Source organism: Netta rufina (genome assembly GCF_964035555.1).
Source record: "Netta rufina genome assembly, chromosome: 6".
In the NCBI taxonomy this organism is placed as follows: domain Eukaryota; kingdom Metazoa; phylum Chordata; class Aves; order Anseriformes; family Anatidae; genus Netta; species Netta rufina.
The window spans coordinates 13,787,111-13,808,849 of record NC_140129.1 but is presented as its reverse complement, the minus strand read 5'-3'; the positions used below and the strand labels follow the sequence as shown (position 1 = coordinate 13,808,849).

The 21,739-nt window shown below is 45.1% G+C and overlaps 1 protein-coding gene across 1 annotated transcript in view; it reads right to left on the bottom strand.

Moving 5' to 3' along the window:
- Positions 1–14,889: 14,889 nt before the first annotated feature.
- Positions 14,890–21,739, bottom strand: part of INO80D (INO80 complex subunit D) — a 43,963-nt gene continuing 37,113 nt past the window's right edge. Inside the window, exon 12 of the mRNA XM_084289468.1 lies at positions 14,890–16,237. The gene's annotated coding sequence lies outside the window, so the exon portion shown is untranslated. The remainder of the gene's footprint in view (positions 16,238–21,739) is intronic.

Here is a 21,739-nt window from a genome sequence, read left to right as displayed (position 1 = left end):
GGAGCATGGTAACGGGTCATGTGTTTGCCATGTCCTCTGACCACATCAATAAGGGATTCATCACTATTAAAGTTCCCACTTGGGAAATACATTTTCCAAGCTTCATTCCAGCCAAAAGAAGGCTTTGCAGGCCTATTGTCAACATGATTTGGCAGCTTGCTTGCAAATGCTTGAAGACCTCTCTAGCATCGCTCCCAGCAAAACCCATTCCCAAAGCCCTCAGCAGCCCCTGGTTTCCCAGCCGAGGGGAAAAGGAGCACAAAGGGCCCAGTACAGTGCTGGGTTAGACAGACCCGGGCACGTCAGGGGCAGGGACTGGGTAAGACCGGGATGTAATAGACACCTGGTATCTGCAAAGTCAACAGGAATTTGGTCATCAGCTTGCCGCCTTGTTTTCAGTTCCAAAATACTACTGGGGACTAGGGCCTGGGACTAGGGCCTTCAGTCAATCCCTGCTCTGTTTTGTGATGCAGAGCCCCTTTCTCTGAAAACATAATAAATCAGTTTTGATCTTTCCCATCAGCCGCTTTTGCAAACACACGCCCTGCTCGACGTCTCTGTTCATACATCAAAACACTTGGCGAAACAAAGCAGAAACCTGCTCTTCCTGTCAACTAAAAAATTAATTAGGAAAGAGCCCTGATTCTGTGGAAAATAAAAGAAAAAAATAGAAAAAAAAATAGAAAAAAAGACCTCCTTTAGCTCTTTAAGCAAAAAAGGCCATGCAAAGAGTAACCACTATTGAACAGCCATGGCCATTTTATTTGAAAGGTGATGTGTCTGTAGCTAAAGTTTGACAGCCTGCTTTGAGAACCCTTTCTGTTTCTTACAAAATAAATAAATAAATAAATAAATAAATAAATAAAAACTCTGATTGTAAGGTCTGATTCAGAAAGGAGGGAAAAAAAAATCCAAGAGAAAGAGACAGCAGCTTTGGACAAGACACCATGGGCTCCATTAAACGAAAACAACCTGTCATTTGCATTCACTTGGCAAGTGACTAGACCTGAAGTTGGCTGCACACTTGGTGCCCCACCATCACTTTCCAGGGAGGAGGCTGAAATACTCTTATCCCTGTTCATTAGGCTAAAGCAATTCTCTTAATGCCACTGAACCAGCCAGGGACCAGATCCCACACGTAGCATAATTGGCAGAGTCGCTACACGGACTCCCCCAGCAAGCAGCCAGGGGAATTGATCCTTGCTGCCCTGTCCTTCCACAGCCCCCTCCCACTCCACCCCACTCCCGTGTGGCACCCAGCCCTGCTGGCTCCTTCGGCCTCAGCCGCATGAGGGGCAAGGATGTCTGGGTGCAGAGCAGAGCTGAACTCCCCGCTGTGGCCTAGCAGAATGAAGGGTGGTCTCTGTACCACACAGCAGAGGAATCATGGCTTTTTCCAGTAATTGGAAATGTGACAAACCCTTCATTAAATTATTCTCCAGAAATTCAACTTCTGCTAGGTGAGTCTGCCATGCTGCGGCAAGCCCTCGAGGCTGTCGGCCAGCACAGCGCCCTGAGCTCCTTGCACATCAGCTGAGTAAGTCCTTACTGCTTCCTGGCCTGTGTGTTGGGCCACGATAAGCAGCAATATCGCAGCGCTCAGTGTCGCCTGATAGCACAGCAAATCATTAGCGGTGGGTGAATCACTGCGAAAAGGCTGGCAGCTCCCTCATGCCCTGTGTGAATGCGCTGCTACTGCTGCAGCTGCTGGCGGCTTGGGGCCAGGCTGCGCGTCCCTAAACCGTGACCAGCAGTGTGTGGCCACAGCAGGGTGGCAGGAGGAGGGTGGCCCCAGACAGACAGCGAGGTGTGCCCAAGCTGCACACCCATCCCAAACACCACAGCCAGCAGCCCTGCATCCCACCCACGTGGGGAGTAGAGGAAGGAGCCCCTTCCAGCTCCCCCATGCATTTCCCTTTAGTGTTCTGGCCAGTCATGAAGAAATATATTGCTTCATATATTTTCTTCAGTATTACCAAGTCCAAATCCTTGTGTTTGTCTTCTGCTGGCACAATAACTTAGAAATGTGTTGCTGCAGAGAGCCTCGCCTGCCTGCCAGCATCTCCCGCAGCGGCGCGCCAGCAGCAGGCAGGACTCCTCACAGCTCCTTCGCAAGCTGCTGGACCTCACCGAGCTTTCCTAGAGACACAGAGGGGACAGAGCCCCAGCTGAAGTAAACTGCTGTAATCTCATTGCTATTCCCTTGTTGTTGGTGGTTGGGTTTTTTGTTTGTTTGTTTGTTTTTATACTGGCCACCAATTTAGCCTGCTCATTCAGCAACAATGCACAGCCTGTGGCTCCACTGTGTGGAAAAGCTGCTGCTTTCTCCCACCAAGGCAGAAACTGGTGTTACCTCCTCTGCCAGCAGGGACGGGAGGCGATGGCGGGCTGACCCTGCAGCCTGGGAGGAACTGATAGAAAAAGAGAAGTGTGTGAGCAAAAACCCTTCATTGACACAACAGATCTCCTTACTGGGTCGGCTTGATGCTGCATCAGCACGGTCAGATGGTGTGTATAGAGATCCCACAGCTGGTTTGGGTTAACAGCCTCACCAGGCGGGTTTCGGGCTGCTCTTCTCACCCAGCTGCAGAAGGCCAGCACCAGACATGTCAGCGAGCACCGCAGGCAGGGCTGTGCTTCCCACTGCCAGGAGAAGACTCCCATTTCAGAAAGCACCTCATGGCCTCCACGCTCATTTTCCCTGCTGCCAGAGATAAAGGCTGCCACAGATGTGCTTACAACTTTGATATATATTTTTTTTCAAATAATTTGAGAAAGCATCTTGTCAGAGAACAGCTGGAAATAATTGTCCTAAGCACAGTTGGCTCAGCTGGCAGCCTTCAAAATACGGCCATTGTACCAAGAGTTTAACATGGAGAAGTTAATGGTCTGGCAGCGAGGCAGTAGATGGAAAGCCAACGCTGTCCTGGGGTCTTGTGGTCTGAGGTAACCCCACTCCCCATTACTTTGTGTGTGCGTGCTGTGCTGGCTGCAGGCAGGGGCAGCCAAGCAGTGGGGCAGTGGCTGGGGGCAGCCCACAGGGGACAGCTTCTTCCCTTCCTTCAGTTCCTCACAGAGACAGGAAGGCGAGTGCAATCAGCTTGGCGCGGATCTATTTACTATGAGCACATACGAAAGACTCACAACAGATCTCCTCCCCCACCTTTGGCAGGCAGCCTACGTGTTGGCAAGCAAAAGATGTTATCTTAAGGATACGCTGCAATACCCTGAGTCATGCTGGAAGCCTGAATCCGCGAGGAAGCCTGCTGCAGCCAAGGGCCTAGTGCAGGGACGCCATCTTCTTACCTATGGCTTGCGGGGCACACGCTCCATGCCAGAGCACCGCGGGGCTGACAGACAGCAACACCTCACCACCAGCGGCTGGGAGATACGAGACTCAGGCCCCAGGCTGAGATGACAAGAGCACAGCTCCACCAGAGACCTTTTGCTGATGTCCCTGGCTAAACCACACCGTCCCAGCAGGGCCGCAGGGTGTGTGAGGTGGCTGCGGGGTCAGCCTTGGGCACTGGGTTTGTGGGCTGGGGCACTCACAGAGGAATGAGGCAGCAGAGCGCAGCTGAAGTACATCAGTCAGGGAACTACTGCATGGTTGGGCAACAGATCATAGTGAGGAATATCAAAAAGCGAGGAATATCAAATGCAAAGCCCAGCATTAGCACAGCACTCAGCTTAGCAACTCCAGGACTCCAAGGAGGGGGAATTCAAGCCCTGAGGCAACTTTAAATGAGGAGAAATTGGCAGCCAAGAGCTTTAGGGGCATGCCCCCATCAGGCAAATGTGGACCTGAGCATCAGAAACCTGAATATTTCCTGGGGGCAAGAGAGGACTCCCTCTCCTGGACTGTAAAGTTTTCTAGACAAGCAGGTATTGGCTCCTACTGTTTCAGTGATGGTCACATTTAGGAGTAGCCAGAGAACAGCACAAGCAGAGCCTCTGCGGGTGATGCTGTATACTGCAAGAGTCCTCAGCAAGCAGCTGAGCCCAGACCACAGAACACGTTTTCATCAAACAGTGCAGCAGCAAGTCCTCATGCATCCCTGGGCAGACAACTGGAGAAATGGTGCACCACTGAAATGCATTCAGGGGAAAAGGGGCACCCTGATGTGTGCAATGATAGAGCAGTCCCAGTGGGGCAGCATTTTGGGGTGAGATGGACACAAAATATATCACTGTCATCTACAAACTGCCAGATGGAATTAGCAGGTTTTGTGGCAGCTGCTAGCTACTGCACGTAGATGTATAGATCTTCAGGCCAAAGGATCAAATAAAATCATTTAATATGAACTCCTACAAGAACCAGGCCACAGAATCATGAGTCCATAATTTCTGCCTGACGCTGGGCATGTCTTTTAGGAAGATTTTCAATCTGGATGTAAAGATATTGAAGGATGCAGACTCTATAGTCCCTGAATATATTAGCAGATAACCTTAAGCAGTAACAAGGGAGATGTCACTTTTTTTGCCTGTCTTGAGCTTTCAGGCATTGTGTGTTGTTATGCCTTTGTCCTCCAAATTAAACAACCCTCCGCCCCCATAAATCTCATTCCTAAATAAGTATTTCGAGATGATGATCAAGCCGCCTCCTAACCTTTCCTTTGTTACACTAAATTAGTTTAAACTTCCTTCACAACTCCCTCCAGGGACAGTTTTCCAGGCTCTGAACCTTCTGCTCCCTGCAGCAGCCTCCCCTTGGCTGCCTCCCCTCGCTGCCTCTGTGGCGGGGCTGCCAGCGGCGCCGTGATGAGGCAGGAAGCCGGGGCTGATGAAGTAAATCACGCTGCTGGGCCAGGAAGCGGCTCCTGGTCATATCACTGGTGTTCAGAGGTCTCCAGAAACCACCTTGGCCCAGCACGGACAGGCTAAAGGCCAAACTTTGCTCCTCCGGCCCTGGCCTCTGCCCCTCACCACCGCCGTTACCCCCACGCCAGCCGGCACCAGGCAGCGCTGTGTGCAACCGAGTCTGCAAAGCAAATAATTAACAGCGGTAATTAACCTCTCTGCTTGCTTTTATGCAGTCCCATCAAAACTCTGGGGTGCTTTTGTTTACTTGCTGTGTGACAACAGCTTGATGGATTTATATGAAGAAAATTAATAAATAGGCAGTACCCACGGCAAGAAATAATTGGGAGGACTTAATGCCACTGATTAAATTACCCATTCAGAAACCAAGAGCTCTAGCTAAGCCCCCCTTCCTCTCCCCTGCCTTTCCTCCCGCACCTCTGCACCTGGCGTCCTCGCAGCAGCCCTGCTCGCCCCTCGGCTCTGCACAGCCCTCTCCGTGTCCCCCATCCCCGTGTCCCCCAGCTCTGTGTGCCCCCATTTCCCTGTCCCCCCAGCCCTGTCCCCCAGTCCCGTGTCCCCCAGCCCCGTCTCCCGTGAGCCCCGAGCTCCCCCTAGCGGGGCCGGCCCCGTCGCTGACCCCCCCCCCGATGCCCCCCCGGGCAGCTCCTCCCGGCACCGCCGCGGGTTGCTCGGATCCTACTGGCTGTGCAGGTGTGGTTCCCACATCTTGCCTGTGTTTTGTTTTCTCTGTATGCGAGGAGAAGGGAAGCACACGGATTTAAGGCGCAGGTGGGGTTTTCAGGCACCGTTCTGCTCTGGAAACGGCAAGGTTTGGGCTTTGCACCCCATTGCCCATGGAGAATTAACACAACACGTCCCTCCCCTCAGAAAAGGCAGGCTAGTTACTTCTGACAGCACTGCATCCCGAGGGCCACACTATTTGCTGTTCCAATGGGGTCCTGAGTGCACACTTTGCATTTACCCCAAAGGGCGAGAGGAGCTGCCCGGGCACTGCTCCACGCTCCAGGTGGCTGCTAATGGGTGGGTCGGGTCTTGGGTCTCCTTCAGGGCTGCGTCTCAGAAGTGGTGGAGTCACCAGCTCTGGAGGTCTTTAAAATAAGTTTAGATGTAGAGCCTAGTGATATGGGTTAGTGGAGGACTTGTTAGTGTTAGGTCAGAGGTCGGACTCGGTGATCTTGGAGGTCTCTTCCAACCTAGATGATTCTGTGATTCTGTCTTCTTCCCCCACTGTCTGATCCACGGTCTGGCTCCTTCCTCTATCCAGAGCTTCAAGAAAACAAGGTTCCAACCTAGAACATGATGAGATTGGTCCTAAAAGTTAAAGAAAACAATGAGAGTTGTGTTTACTTATCCTAAGCCTATGGGGCGAGAGTTTTGGTTTTTCTCTCCAGCCACGAGATCAGCCCCTTTTTCCCTCCCTACGAGAGAACAGAGTTTCTCTCTTGGACCTCAGGGAAGGTCCGGCTGTTGGAAGGACTGATGGCAGAGAAGCCCGCCTTGCTGTAGGATGGAGAAGAAATGCAACCAGCCTCTGTGTTTCTCCAGTTTTCTGTTGACATTTCTATTCCGCGTTGCTCCTTATCAGCTCAGGGCCAGCCTGGCCCACAGGCAGCTGATGACATTTTCAGTCATCGGCATTTTTCCAGTTGAGCTGAGATTAAGCCAGAGTCTTCTCATATGGTGGATGGCTGAAAAAGCACTAACAAGGGCCTCGTCCACAGCCGAGACAGTGCTGTGGTCTCACAGTGCTCTCACTACCACACACGTCACATTACAGAGTCGCAGCCACACACAGCACCTGTACCTGGGAAGGGCAGCACCAGCACACAGACCTCCAGCGAGGCAGAGACCTCGGCTTGCTGCTTCCATTGGTGAGTTAGCTGGATCCAGGCATCCCCAGGACATGTCTGTGGTCGCTGCCCATCTCTGAGGGGTGTGTGGGGATCCCCCAGGTCCTCAGCAAGAAAGGACGCACAGAAAGCTGCTCCCAAAGCCACTGGAGGGCAGGTTGAGAGCAAGAGCTGCTTTTCCAGCCAGGACCACGACGCCAGGTGTTTGCACGGTGTACCTGATGTCCACGGCCAGCACGTCTGCTGAGCAGATTGCAGCTGCTGGTGTGCTTACGATACGCACATGCATGAGGGCACAGGCCTGCGATCCCCAAATACCCGATTGTACTTGCAAATGAAGCCGCACGGTATCTAAGTGCACATAATTTGCAGGTGCCGTCAATTTTCTCCACAGTCTGGTTTTAACTGCAGGCAAAAGAGTTGTCAACAGGAGAGCGTACCTGCGGGTTTGGAGGCTGGCTGAAAAAGCAGCAACAAAGCAGCAACCAAAGGCAGGACCAAGCAAGGCAGCCTGACAGAGCACATGGGAGAGCTGCATCAGCAGGACAGAGCTGATTCTGCTGGCAGAGCTGGACAGGCACAGTCCCCAGAACAACCATGGGACCTGCTTACTTGACAGCCCGCTGACACTGGAAGTGCTGCTGGGGGGTTTGTCTTCTCACCTGAAGGAAAGCCAAGGTGAGAAATACCAAACAGGAGCTTTTTTGTCACAAAGGAGGAAAAGAAATCTATCAGAAAGCAGCACACTCATCCTGCAAAGCCTCACTCCCATCAGACTGTCATGGGGAAGTGCCAAGATATGTCCAAAGTGGAAAATAAGACAAGAAGCAGCTTGGAGAGGTTTGTGATGACTGAAAATGAGCTGCACGCTCACAACAGCGGCTGGGAAGGGTGGCACCCAGTGCCACCAGCAGGACTGGTTAAAAAAGTGAAGCTGAAACTTTCTCCCAAGTTCTTGGAGCGTGAACGAAGGGGAGTAGCTGGGGGACCTGTTGCAAACTGATTGAAAACAAGGAAGAGGCTTCCTCTACTTGCAAATAGGATTTTGGCAACCGCAGACAGTCGCCTGCATCAGGGCAGTGGCTGGGAAAGGTAAGGATCTGCAGCTGTGCTTCAGAGGCTTGTGGAGTGAAGCAGTTCTGAGGGAAAAATGGGCAGCAGGGGAACCTCGGACTGCAAAGGCCACATCAGCTCCCTGGGTCTCAGGGTGTTGGGAGGGGACCCCGTCTTTCCCTACACACTATAATATTGCAGAGGAGGGAGAAGAGCAGCATGCAGACCTTGGATTTTTGGACTGTGAATGAAAGCCCTTGTAAGAGTTCTTTGCAAGGTAATCCATGGGCTGTCCTCCAGGCAGGTTAGGTGGCTCTTGGACTAGGCAGTGCTGAGGAGGTTCCCCTGCAGTTCACTTTTGATAATGCTCTCTTTAAGATCCTGTTCTTTTCATAAAACTTGGCCATAAAAGTAAGCTTAGTGCAGGAATGGGCAATACAAGTCCACCCGTGGAGATCTGTTTCAGCCCAAGAACCACCACTGCACCTTTCTGCAGAGGAGAGACAATGAAATAGCTCTTTGCAAATATTCAGAATCAGCATCGTAAATCATGTCCTGACACCAAATCTCCATTGGCAGAGGTAAGAAACATCCCAAATAAGAGGTTCTCTCTGGGCAGGACATGATGGATGACAGACAGGGAAGTCTCAAGGAAAAAATGTGTTTGTGGGGACGGCAGGAGCCTTACCCAGTGAGTCTGGAGCTGTCAAAACCCGGGTTGTCAGGATAATTGAAGAAAAGCAATTTCCTAAAGCGTAACGAGCTAGAGCGAAGGAAATGTATTTCCTCAGCACTGGAAACAGGATATACTGAATTATCACATAGTGGAAGAACCTAGGGAGACATTTTGACACACGTCACTCAGGCATTATAGAGCCGCAGCCTCTTTAGGAAATTAAGTAATGAGGTTGAACAGAAATAAAGGAAAGTGCCTGTTTGGAGAGGATGAAAGGCATCCAGATGTGCATGCGGCCGTGACTGCTTCATATTGTTTGGGACTTTCAGCCCCGGAAACAAAAGAGACAATCCTGATGAAATATGTAAGCCTTCACTTGAATGCTATCAAGACAGAATCAAACCTAATGTTAAAGCACAAATATAAAAAGGAAACGCAAGAGGAAATGAAAAGTGAAAGAGAAACTCCCCTTGAAAAAAGTAATAAAGATATTCCACTTCCCTGTGCTTCCCCTTATCTGCTCCTGCTTGGGGAGCATCAGTTCTGCATGCAGCAGCCTCCGCACAGACCACAGGGAATTTTGTGGGGTGCAGGAAGAGCAGCCAGCTCCGGCACCTCGTCCTGCCCCTCAGCAGCCCCGCCATGCCCAGGCCCTGCAGGGCATGCACCGGCAGCCCCAGCACAGCGACTCCGGAGCAAACCCAGAGCAGGTCAGAAACCACTTTGTTTTGATTATTAAAAACTCAGGCAGTACATAATTGCATCTCAAAGGGTATTCTAGAAATATATTCTTTGAAATGGGGTTCTGCTGAGTGCCTGACTTCTGCCCTTGTCTAGCTGGTGCCTCCCTCCTCCACTGCAACCCCAGAGCAGCATTTCCCTCATGCATGGACCATGACAGTAAGGTTACTATAAGTGGAGTCCAGTACATCAGTGGAAAGGAACAATCCCTAGATAAATCATTAGCGAATTAACTGCTTGAAAATAGAAGCAGAAAAATTAATTCTATGTTGTTAGCAGCATGGCATCCTTCACACAAAAATAACAGCCACAATCTGATTTTACAACACAGGCCTTGTACAATAATACTTTCCTTTGCCAAGCCATTTTCCCAGAGTAAACGAAAACCTCTGTGAATGCTTATCTTGGTATAAAACCTTGCAAGAAAAATAAACAGAATGATGCCCAAAATGAAAAATAAAACAGGACGTGTTGGTTTTATCATGCTAGAAAACCCATAAAACTCAACAGTCCAAGTGTGAGAGGTTGATGCCGTTTGCTCTGATCAGTGTATCCCTTCCATCAAACACTACCTTCCATGGCAAGTCGGGTCCCAAGCAGCTGCAGGAAAAACCAGAGACAAAACAAGGCTGAATTATGAGTGATATGAATGAGTAGATTTATTTTCATGGCATTCACGACCAAAGTAAAAAGAGTTTTTTTTTTTCTATTGTTTTGATGTACATGTATTTAAGAATTACACACCACAGGCACAAATCTAAATCACAGGGCCACAGAGTAACATGGAGGGGGCCTGATGTTTAACAACATATCCATTCTCCTGCCAGGGAGTCTCACAGCCAGCTGGCTGCCTATGGAGGACAGGGTGGGCAAGGTGGGATGGGAGGGCTGATAAGGCAGCAAGAGGGTCAAAAATACCGTCTGTGCTAGCTCTAGGGACTGCAAAACGGAGCTTTGGACATGAGACCAAAGCAGAGTAGAGAGAACTGTTAGCAAGAGCTGGGCTGTACTGAAGCAGGCTCAGCAGAGCAGTGTAAAACCCGCAGGATGCCCATGCCAGGGGCAGTTGGCAGGCAAGGAGGAGGATGCCAAGTAGAGTCACTATGAAAGGTGCTGCTTGCTGCTGCATGATGCCTGTGTGATTGCAGCAAAACAGGGATTGATGATAGCAGGACTGCTGGCTTTAAAAGTATTTGTAATGGGAAACAACGTCTGATAAAGGCATCATCATTTTTGGCATGTCATGACAGGAAATTTGCTACAGGCAGCCAGCTTTGCAAGGCATGCAAAATATCACAGAGGCTTGGGTTAATTTTTCTAAAAGTGCGGGAAAGATGGCTTGTCAAGATCCTCATCTCCATCGTCATTGAAGGGATCTAGTCAGACAACATACTTATTTGTACTAGACTGTGACTGATTCTGATTTCATAAATGCGGGTACAAGGAGTAGCTGTGCCAGCCATGGCCATGTACCTGGGCAGCACTGACAGAAACAGCAGAGCTGTACGAGGAGGATAAGGTCTGGCAAGGAACAGCTCTGAGCTCTAAGAATCTAATTTTACTCACCAGACTCTCCACAGCAGCAATTTCAGTTGTAATCTGAGGGAATGGAGGAAACAAAACAAAAACATTATATTGAACGGGCAAAACATTGGGCAAAGAAGGAGGAAAAAAATCAAAAGCTATATTAAACAGCAGGACCCAAGGGAGAGCAGAAGAATGAGATTAATAACAAAGGTAACTGGCTGGCTCCACTGAGCAAATGCTGGTTAAGAGAAAAATAATTTCTGCGGGATTAAACAAGGCATTAAACTGGTCGGGGCAGGGAAGAAAAAAAAAAAAAAAAAAAAAAAAGCCAAGTGCTCTCAGATATAAGTCAAGTGGCTTTACTGACTTTGAACACTCAGCTGGACTGAAAAAGCTCTTTACTAAAGCAGCCGTAGCAAATGCATGCAAATTGCCAAGAGTAAAAATTATAGAAGCCTACACACTTGGGGAGACAGCCTCTGCTGATGCTAATATGTGTTGCTCTGGATTCAGGCAGCAAGTGCAAACATCTGCAGCAACAGGCAGCAGGAATGTGCACAGAGGAACCCAGACGCCTCACGTACCCTGTGTTTAACCTGTTTGCATGCTTCTAGAAAGCAGTACCCCTCAAACCTCTCTCCCCATCCCACTTCAATTCTTCCTAATATGGCGGTGGCAAAGAATATTTTTTATTAGCAAATGGAAAATAAAATCTGGCAAAGGCATGATTTTGAAGACCTACTCAAAACTGGTTGAAAGAGCTTCAAGGGCCCCAGCCTCAGCCAAGTCTCCCAGGGAAGGACCAGTACCAGCACCATCATGGCCATGGAGAGATAATGGGGAGCTGTCAGTGGGTACCATGGGCTCAGTGTAGAAATGATGACAATATTCACTTTGCAAAATACTTGTGAAGACTTCTAGCATCCATCTACACAAATTCCACGTTCACGGCTGTGGACCAGCTCTGCTGAGGTGGCAGTATTGTAATTGAGACCCACAGCTCAAAATCAAACTTTGGCAGAGTACTTGCCCATATCTGACGTGAATAAGTATCTGTGTTGCTTTCAATGCTTTAGCAGCAGCCGAGTGAAGCAGGGTTGCTCCTATTCCTTCGGCTGGAGTTTGGGCCCAGTGCATCTCCTGATGAGCACTGCCACTCAGTGCATGGAAAGCCACAGTACAAGAAAGGCACTTGGAAAGAAACGCTCCAACACTTCAAGGTGCAAAGGAAAGTTGGGAAAATAGTCTTTATGAAGAGTAGAAGAGCTTTGCAAAGCTGCAGGGAAATGGTCATGGTGCTTTAGACAACTTCCTGCTTGGCGCCATTTCACCTGGCATGGGGCCACTGCCAGGAGTAAGACAACAAACTGTGTGGGCTCTGAAACCAAGGCTTTTGTGCAGTCATGAAGCTCTTTATGGCATGAGCAGTACAACAGGTAACTTTTAGCAGGGAAATGCTGGGATGCATTGATGAGGGATTATAGTTCTGAGACAGAGAAGGGAGAATGCGTCAGACAGGTTAGCCCTACCAAGAGCCTTCTCTCTGGTGCAGAAGGCCTTTGCATGCAAAGGAGGTGCAAAAGGTGAGTGGACATGGAGTTGCTAAGACCATTACACCCTCACAGGAAACACAACAGAGCTATGAGAAAATACTGATCAGTATGACAGCATTTATGCCTGTATCAGCGGCCTAACCCCTGTTTGTGTCCTAGGAGGTGTCACAGTACAGAAAGCCCCAAAGATCGGAGTTGCAAGAGGCCACCTGTATGGGGGTGTGTGATGGGGTGTCAGTATTCCTCCACCAAGTGTTGCACAGCTTTAAGTTGTATGTTTGAAGAAGCAAGGACGTGAAGCCGGTGTACAAGCTGAGCACAAGCAGGTAGCAGGGCCAGACTAAGCTCTGGTGACAGGACTCCCCTCCCCTCCCCCCAGTGGTGGCTGTCAGCCTCCACAAGTGAGATGTGAAGGGCGAAAAGGACCCACAGCCCCTTTTCCTTCAGGGACATTTTAACACAACACTTCAGTTTTTACCAAGTCTATTCACTGACACCTTCCACAAGCCATAAATTAGCTACAGCAGTAAAACAAGGCAGCCATTCCTGGGCTGAAGCTCATGGCAGTAAACAAAACAATCACCTCCTAGCCCTTCAAATAAGCATCCAGTTCAGATTTGACAGCTGCAGAGCACCAGCCCTGTGTTTGGGCAGGAGGATCCAGGAGGGAGCGTGGAAGATCGGTCCCATTATTTTCCGCAGATGGGACAACTGCTGTGGCCATGCAGGAAGAGAGAGGCTGTCTTCACCTCTGCAGGAAGCCAGCTCCCACATTTAGTCAAGGTTTCTCCTTCCAATCACTTCACTGAACATGAGAGCAACACTTGCTCTTGTAACAAAACTTGTCACCTGCTTTTCCAGCACAAACTAAATGAGCTTTCCTGAGAAAATAACTGCCAGCTATTGTAAGGCTACTGTTGGAGCTCGAGAAGACTGGCACAATACAATGAAAGATGTACCACATTCTTCCTGAACTGATACTTCAAATAAAATCTATTTGTGTTTTGAAATGCAGCACTAGAGAAATGACTGCTTGGTTTTGTAAAGTTGCAGGCTGAGAGTCATGCAATCATTTTCTAAGAGTGTTTCTTTGTTGCTCATGGAAATGTTGGAAGAAAAAAAAGAAGGGAAAAAAAAAAAAAAACACTTGTGTGATTCAGTTGGTTTCTGCCTTACTCAGTACAGGAGCCTTTCTCCCCAAACCCGTGCTGCAGCACACCTGACCCAAGCACAGGCAGCTCTTTCTCCTGAGAAGTTTTTCCCAGGGAGAAGCCTGTATTTTCCTAACTTCCTCCTTACTTTTCATTGTGGCCCTAAATCTTATATCAAATAGCAACTTTTGCTTTCCTCTTAGAAGCACGTTTTTAGTAACTATTTATTTCCCCATAAGAATCAATTATTCCACCTTTCGCCATTCTGTTGTCTTTTCAAGGGCTACTCCTGTCTCCCACAAAGGCAAGATATTACAGCATAAACCCGTTCAGCCTTTGCTGTGAGACCTTTGCAGCGTATGTTCGCATGGAAGACCACATCATTCACTGTCACCAGTTAACCCTCAGCAAAATGCTGCTCTAATTACACCATCTTGAGTGGCTGGGCCACTTTTTAAAAAACACTGTTTTTTTTCTAAAAAGAAAAGTCACATTACTGAATCCCCTCCTCATCAGTCTCTGTTGATAGTCATTCTGATGACCAGAGCAGCATTAAAGGAGACCGCCTATAAAAACCAGAACCTACAGCATGGTCTCACTGAGGACGTAACTGCTTCTCCCTTGCAACACTAGTCCAAATGCACTGGGGAAGGAGACTAGCAAAGCAAACATCAGTGGCAGCACATACCCTCATGACAGAAGGAAAAGGAGAAGACTTCACAAAAGAAATACTGTAATGAAGATGCAGCAACCATCTACTTACTGCAAAGCGTCCATGGCACAGTTCTGGTTAAAACAGCACATCCTTTGTGCTCCCATGGAAAAGCCGCTCTTGGAGAGCAGACACTGCACGGGAAGGTTGGTACAGCCAAGGTGGCCGAGCTCATGCCAGGAGCTGCAGCTTCTTCCTCATGCAGAGCCCTGTCAGAAACGTGGCAGTGGGGGTTCCCCGTGCTATGCATCCAGGCAGCCTCCACGTGCACCCTTGCCCAGCCATCCTGCCTGGCGCTGAGCCGTCCCCAGTGGCATCTTCAGCACCAAACTGCCCAGTTCCAGTGATGAAGGAGGTGTATACATATTTTTTAAAGTCCTCAAAAACATAACATCATGTGATAGAATTTTGTCTTATATACCCCTTAAATAATATTTCAAGTACAGCTCTGCATCTGACAACAGAAAAAGAGGATTTGCTCCCTGGGTCAGTAATTCAGAGCTAGAAAGCACTATAATTAGAATCAGGAGTGAGACTGAAGACCCCAGTTTGTTTGCAAAACTAATTAGCTAATGTTATTAAAAAGCAACATAGAATAAACCAGAACACAATCAGACTCTACTGCTACCAAACAAAGGACAGTTGTACTTAAGGTATTTTTCAAAAAAAAAAAATACAACAACAGCAACAAAAAACCCACAACAGTTTATGGATTAGATTTCAGCCTGGGCAATATTCATACAACTTGGGAGTTAGTAAAATGGCTTGGAGAAGAGGGTTTCATCATAGAAAACACAGCTACTTCACAGCAAGATTTATTAATACATCCAAAAGAAAGAAAGAAAATCATTTTGTCACACTATATACAGATAATACATACAGTGTTTTATACACATATTACATCAGTTTTTACACAAGAAAAATATACATAAAAATGTAAACTTTTGTATACAAAAACCCTTAAACAAATTAAACAAGGACCAGATAACAAAAGGAGACCAATCTATTATCATTTCTTTTTTTTTTTTTTTTAAATGGTAATACAGTACATTCATTGAGAAGTATGAGGAACACATGAGCCAACTTTTCCTATTTAAAGGGAAGGTACAAACAGGAGCTCTCCTGCCCACCCCTGGAGTGCTGTTGGCAAGCGCTCTGGCACCAGGAGCAGCACCAGGAGCTGCTGTCGCTGCTGGGACTGCACCGAGCGACCGCTCTCCTCAGACACCCCCATGCTCTGCTCTCTCCAAAAGCGGCACATGTCCGCAGAAGCAAACACGACTGGGCTTTCTGTGCCCATTAGCTGGTCTTCCAGCTAACGCCGCAGTATGGGATGCAGCCGTGCAAGTTTGTATGTTCCCTTTAAGCAGTCACTAGGTGGATTTAGCTTTGCTGTAGCAAGTTGTTTATTTTTCCCAATGTACGGTATGCTGAACACATGTCGGGGATGAAAGGGAACAAGGAAGGGGTGTAAGAGACTGCTAATCCTTGCTACCATGCAGTTACTTCAAAATCAGTTACGTTTGCAAGCTACAATTCACTGGTTCAATTACACTGCCTCACCTTTTCTTTCCCACTGCAACTTTATGCTTTTAACTCTAGTGGCCAAACAACTGTATGAGGCTCTTTGTTACAAGGCTGTTTCTGATATCAAAGTGTGATCAAGCTACCTTTAAAATGACACCAAACACAAATTTCTCTGAGACAGCCTTAAAAAGAGTGACCATTCCATTCCCTCTAAAGCACTTCAGACTGTCCATTTGCCACCTTCTCTTTCATTAAACCTAGGACAAAGATATTTACTGTTAATTGCAAAAAGGATATTGGTTGGGACTCTGACATCTGTTTTTCTCCACTTGCAGATAAATATTTTGGGGAATTTAAAAACAAAACAAAGCAAATTAAGGAAAACATACACAACAATAAAACCCAAACCCTAAAACCTCAGGCATCAAATAAGAAGGGAACAACTATTTAGTACGATGGTGAAAAAACAGTTGCAGAAACTCTTTGGAAACAAACAACAGATTCCAATGAAGGCTTCTCACATTAAATAAGTTAAAGACTTGTTACAGACATCTTCATAAAAACATCCATCCTCCACAAAGTATGTTAAAATGTAACACAATAGTGATGCACTGGTATTTTTCCTGGAAAGGACAGAAGAAATAAGATCTCCTTAGTGCTATCAGTACTACTAAATTTAGTAGGTGAACAATGATTAAAGAAGTAATGGCGAAAAGTAATGGGGAAAGCTGTGTAAAAGAAACCATGAATCATTAATTATATTTGGACAAAAGGGAGATGGGGCAGAATGTGATTACAGTATGCCTCAGAAAACCCTGAAGGAAATAAATACTTGGAAATTTGTTTTTTCCATTTCTTTCTTACATCCATCTAAGTGATGGTGGGAGTAAGGGCTTGTCTGCTTGTTTTTGTTATTTTCCTTTTTCTTTTTTTTTTTCTTTTTTTTTTTCTTCTTTTTTTAATAACAACCCTTCTAGTAAAAATTCAAAAGACAATTACAAATGGCTTTAGATAATTAAGTCTCCTTTTTAAAATAAAACTTTGATAACACATTTCTCCATTTCTTCTATATAATGCAGCCTCAGTGAAAATATTTCATAAGGGCCAGCAACTTGCAAAAAGTAAAAAAAAAAATAAAAATAAAAATAAATTGCCAACCAAGGTTCATAACATATACACATGTATATGCAGGACATCTACACTCTATATACATATTTAATATACGTATGCATGAGTATATATCAGGAGAGAACCAACGAGTATGTTCTCCACATACATAAACTGAAATAGCGTAATAAATGTGTGCATATAAATATGTATTATACACACACAGTACACAGACATACCCATACACACGCCCAGACATATGTATCATAGAAATTGTCATGTATGATTGCATGAAAGCTCAGATGGAACAGTACATCAGTTACCTTTTTCTAATAGAAATGCAAGGAAGACAAGAATTCCATGGCTGAATCGTGGCCAAGAAAAATAGTGCCATACCCAGACTGAAAGCGTGGAATGCAGGAAGGGCTTGATGACAGAACTGGAACAGTGCTCTCCATTGAAACCGAAATGTAAGCTAGCTATGAGTTTCAACAGTGCTTACATGTGACTGAGCAGGTTTCTGACAGCTGCTTTCTGCTCAAAGGATCTGGGAACCCAATTTAGCCAGAAAACAGAAAATAAAATACTTAACACAATTTTCTTGCATAAGCAAAATCATTCAATACACAATGAGATGCAAAGTACTAGCATACTAATGGTCAACTCCGCAGCTCATTTTAGAATGTTTAATGATACAATGTAACGAGCTGTGTTTCTCTTGATATGTTTGACAACACCACCACTGCTCGGAACACAGCACAAGGCTGCCTTCTGATTGCTGCTTTCCTTACGGGAAACACATACTGAGCTCCCTTTTCTCCCTGGGGCTGAAAATTTAAGATCTTTTTCAGAAGGTTTGTTTTTCTAGTTTTGAGTATTCACCTCTAAATTATGGTGCTGGGTTAACCTTTTACTATGCTAGGTAGCTTTGCATCAGTTTTCTAAGAAAAGCTGGTGTTCATCTGCAAATCAATCACAGTCATGGTCAAGCACTATTGAGTATCTGGAAAAATCTGCCTAAGATCAAGCAAGTGCTCAGGGCCCAATTCAGCTGCCACTACAGTCACCAAGAGAATTTCCCTAATGCATAAGAAGAACTGGATTGGGCCATTAAAGCCAATTACTGCCAGCAAGATAAGCTTTAGGGATACTGGGGTAAAGAGGAGCTGGAATGGAGGCAATGAAGCAGCGAAGCAGAAGAGGTCGGCATTGCAAGAGGCCTCAACACGCATTAATATAAACAGAAGCAAAAACGTACCAAGGAAATTACACTTTGAGGGCTGAGGTAACAAAAAACCAATGGTGACCAAGATCAGACCCATCATGGATGTCATCCAAATCCTTCAGAAGAATTAAGACCACCTTGTTTGGCACAAGTGCTTACCTCTTACGCATAGGCTACACAGATAGTCTCTCTCTTTAGCTCACACACTTATTCATGTTACAACTAATGTGTGTGATACTACATATATTCCATCTACATATCTGTATGCTTGTATATATAGACTTAGATCGATTGCATTCGTATGTATTTATTGTACATCATGAGGGCAAGTCCACACTCAGCAAAGTGCTACCAATATCTCATATACAGATATCTCTCTCTGTACAGGTATACACAAAAATGGGCCTATTTTTCCCCATAAAGGCATAAAGATTTATGCTGCTAACTCCCATATTACCACCAAACGACGAGAAGGAAAGGCCTCTGACAACTTCCACCTCCCTGCCTGATCATTCGTACATGCACATGCGCAAGAGAGGAATTGCAGGGGGGAGAGCTGTGTCTGGGGGCATTGACATACTGGGAGGGAGGGGGATGTACAAAAACATTGATGTTCAATTTGCAACTGCACTTCAAAAAAAAAACTTAAAAAAAAAAAAAGTCTGTGCCATATTGGAAGCTCTGTTTTTCTAAACAGATTTTGAAGTCACCAGGATCACCATCACTAGAAGTGATACTGTATGAATGAATAACAATTAGGTTTTCGTTTTCTCCCACCTAAATATTGTAACTGATGAACAGTATGAAGAGTAAGCAAAAGCATGAGTTTTTGAGTGAGAACTCCCATAAAGAAATTTTGCTTCTCCAATTATGAGAAAAGCTAAGTGGCCAAAATTAAATTCAGAATTTCACAGCACAAGTGAAACTCCCTGGATTGTAAGTATATATTGCTCTGCAATCCACAACAGCAATTTTTTTTTTTTTTTTTTTTTCAAAAATCAATACACACAAAGACCTTCAGGAGAGAAAAGAATCTACTTTGAAAACAAGATGCTTTTACAGAATGGAGATCAGTCCATAAACAGTACCCCTTACAACCTAATTTGAAAACACAAGTACAACTGATTGACCACATTTTCTAAGTCAGACCGTGGGAGATTCGGGTATTAATTTGCAAAAATACAGTAATTCCTCTGTCACACCCACCAAATACAGACCTTCCCATTTGAATTTCTTCTGAAAAATAACACTGAATTCCCCCATCCCTTTTCCTCCCCCATTCATTTTATTTAAAGGCTGTCTTTGGGAACTTGGTATTTTCATGGCATTTTAAACAGGGCTCAATGCAACTCATTTAAAAAACAGTAAAATTGACATGATATCAGAGTTAGCCTTATAACAGAAGATTATGTAGTAGAGAGTTTGAGTTATTTATACAACAGTGAGGACATAATAACCCCCTACTAAATAATCACATTTCTACAATACATTCCATCACCTCTCAACTACTTCTCTCTATACAAAACTAGGACCTACATACAATATACACATTCGTATCGCACATACATCCCCCCCAATGCATATTTTTTGTGTGTATATATAATACATACATGCACACAAGCAGTCTAATTCTATTTATAAGTCACAGTGGGAATTCCTTTTGTGAGGAAAGGAGGGGGAAAATTCCTGAATAAGACACTGTAGATTCCTAATGTTCTGACTTTTCAAATTCCAACTCACAGAGCTAACTGGAAATAAATACATTAAAAAAAAAAAAAAAAAAAAGGTCTTACAAACTTGGTTCACAACTTCCAGCTACAGTAGTTGGATTTTTTTAATTTGATCTATTTACCCTGTAACTAAATTTCTAATCATAGGTACAAACCACAGATAAATTATTGCAGAATGTAACACTCAAAATAAAATTTAAAAAGAGTTATAGGAACAGTAATATAAGGGTTAAAAAGAGTTCTATGCTTTGTTGATACAGGATACCATTTTATTTTATTTATATATATATATCTATATATAGATATAGATATAGATATCTGCAAGGTAGCAAAGAATAGCTGTACACCTTGACACGGCAAAGATCCAGTGTAAAAAGGTGCTTCACTAGTTTGTTTTTCCAAAAAAGCTTGTATATAATTTTATAGCTATTAAAAACACATATGCAACATAATTCATTACACTCAATACAGCTTTAGTATAAAACTTATAATTTATGAGGTGATGTTAATAGCATAAATTAATATACCATTTCTCTTAAAATCTACAATAAGTATTCTGAAAGCTCATTGGGGAAGGGTATCTTTAAATAAAAAGTTTAAAGCTGAGCGTGATGAAAAAGATTTTGTATGTTGAACTTGAGATGAGAGCCCCGAGAAGAGAAAGAGTCCCTAAGCCAGACACTGGACTAGAAAACTGAACAAGGATTTCTCTTTCTTGCGCTCTCACTTAGATGACGCTCTACCTTAAATTATTATTTACTTTTAAAACTATTTACTTTTTTTTTTTTTTTTTGTTAACTGCCCTTATTTCCACAAGGAATCCCTGAGACATACCCAAAACTGTACAGTGAAGGTAATCACTGTCAGAGAAACTGGTTCAACCCCTTCTGGTAGGATGTAGGTATTTTGCATGAGAACCGAACTGTCACTTCAGAATGAATCTGTTTTCACTGGAACCAACTACGCGCTTCGAGACGCAGGTTAGAGTCATTTCAGGGTAAATCAGTCCACTCCAAAGTAGAAGCAAATGACATAGCAGTCAGCTACATTAGAGCAATCTGCACCAAAGTTAAAGTTTTCCAGAGGATATCTGGGGACATCACCTACCCAGAGTTCACTTCAGTGGGCACCGGCTGACAAAGACAGAAATTGGGTAAAACAATAGCGTTGCTGGACCAAGTTCAACGTGCGCACAAAGTTCATACGCATGTACTCTGTATACCTCACTGTCTGTTTGGGGGCCTAGCAAGGGAAAGGAGTATGAAGAATGCATTTTTCTACATCAACTATGTACAGTTTTAAGGTCAAAAGCCTGAATTTCATCCTGTTCACTTCCAAACTGAATTCTGTGAGCCAGGGAAGACTGAAAAGGTGCCAACACTTACTTTAAGGAGACGGAAAAAGAAAGATGCCTCCAACTACTGATGTCCATCTACAGCCAAACCCAATGTCTTCTCTCATGCTTCCACTATGTCACCTTATTCCAAAGTAGCCGGAGAACAAGTATGTGGAAGCAGAATAAAACAAGGAAAAGCAAAGAACTCAACAAGCATGAGACAAGTAGCAGAACAGAAAAGCAAAAAGCTCCCAAGACCAAGTCATTGTTTTTGTGTTTTTTTTTTTCCTTTTTTTTTTTTTTTTTTTTTAAGAAGTGGCTGAGGACATGAGTGAGAAAATTGTTCCAAGACACTTCTGCAATTCCTCTTTCTTCCCCAAACTTTTCTTTTCCAACAACATTATTGTCTAGTTGTAAAGACAAAAACAAAATATAGCTGATGGAACTAAGGTCTCTCATGACCATGACCTCACCTAAAGTCCAGGTTTAAGCATAGTAAACACAAATGTAGATTTTTTTCGCCACCAACTGTCCTTACTTTTAGTTGGACTTCTTCATGCAGGTTATTAAAAAGAATAACCTAAAATTTTTCTTCATTATTTTCTGCTGATGCACTTCACAAAACAAGAGGAATCTGTGAAAAGGTAGATGCTCACTAAAAATGCCTACATGTTCACAGCTAACGTGTTCACTCCTGGGATCAAGGTGGCACCTCAGCATCTAACTC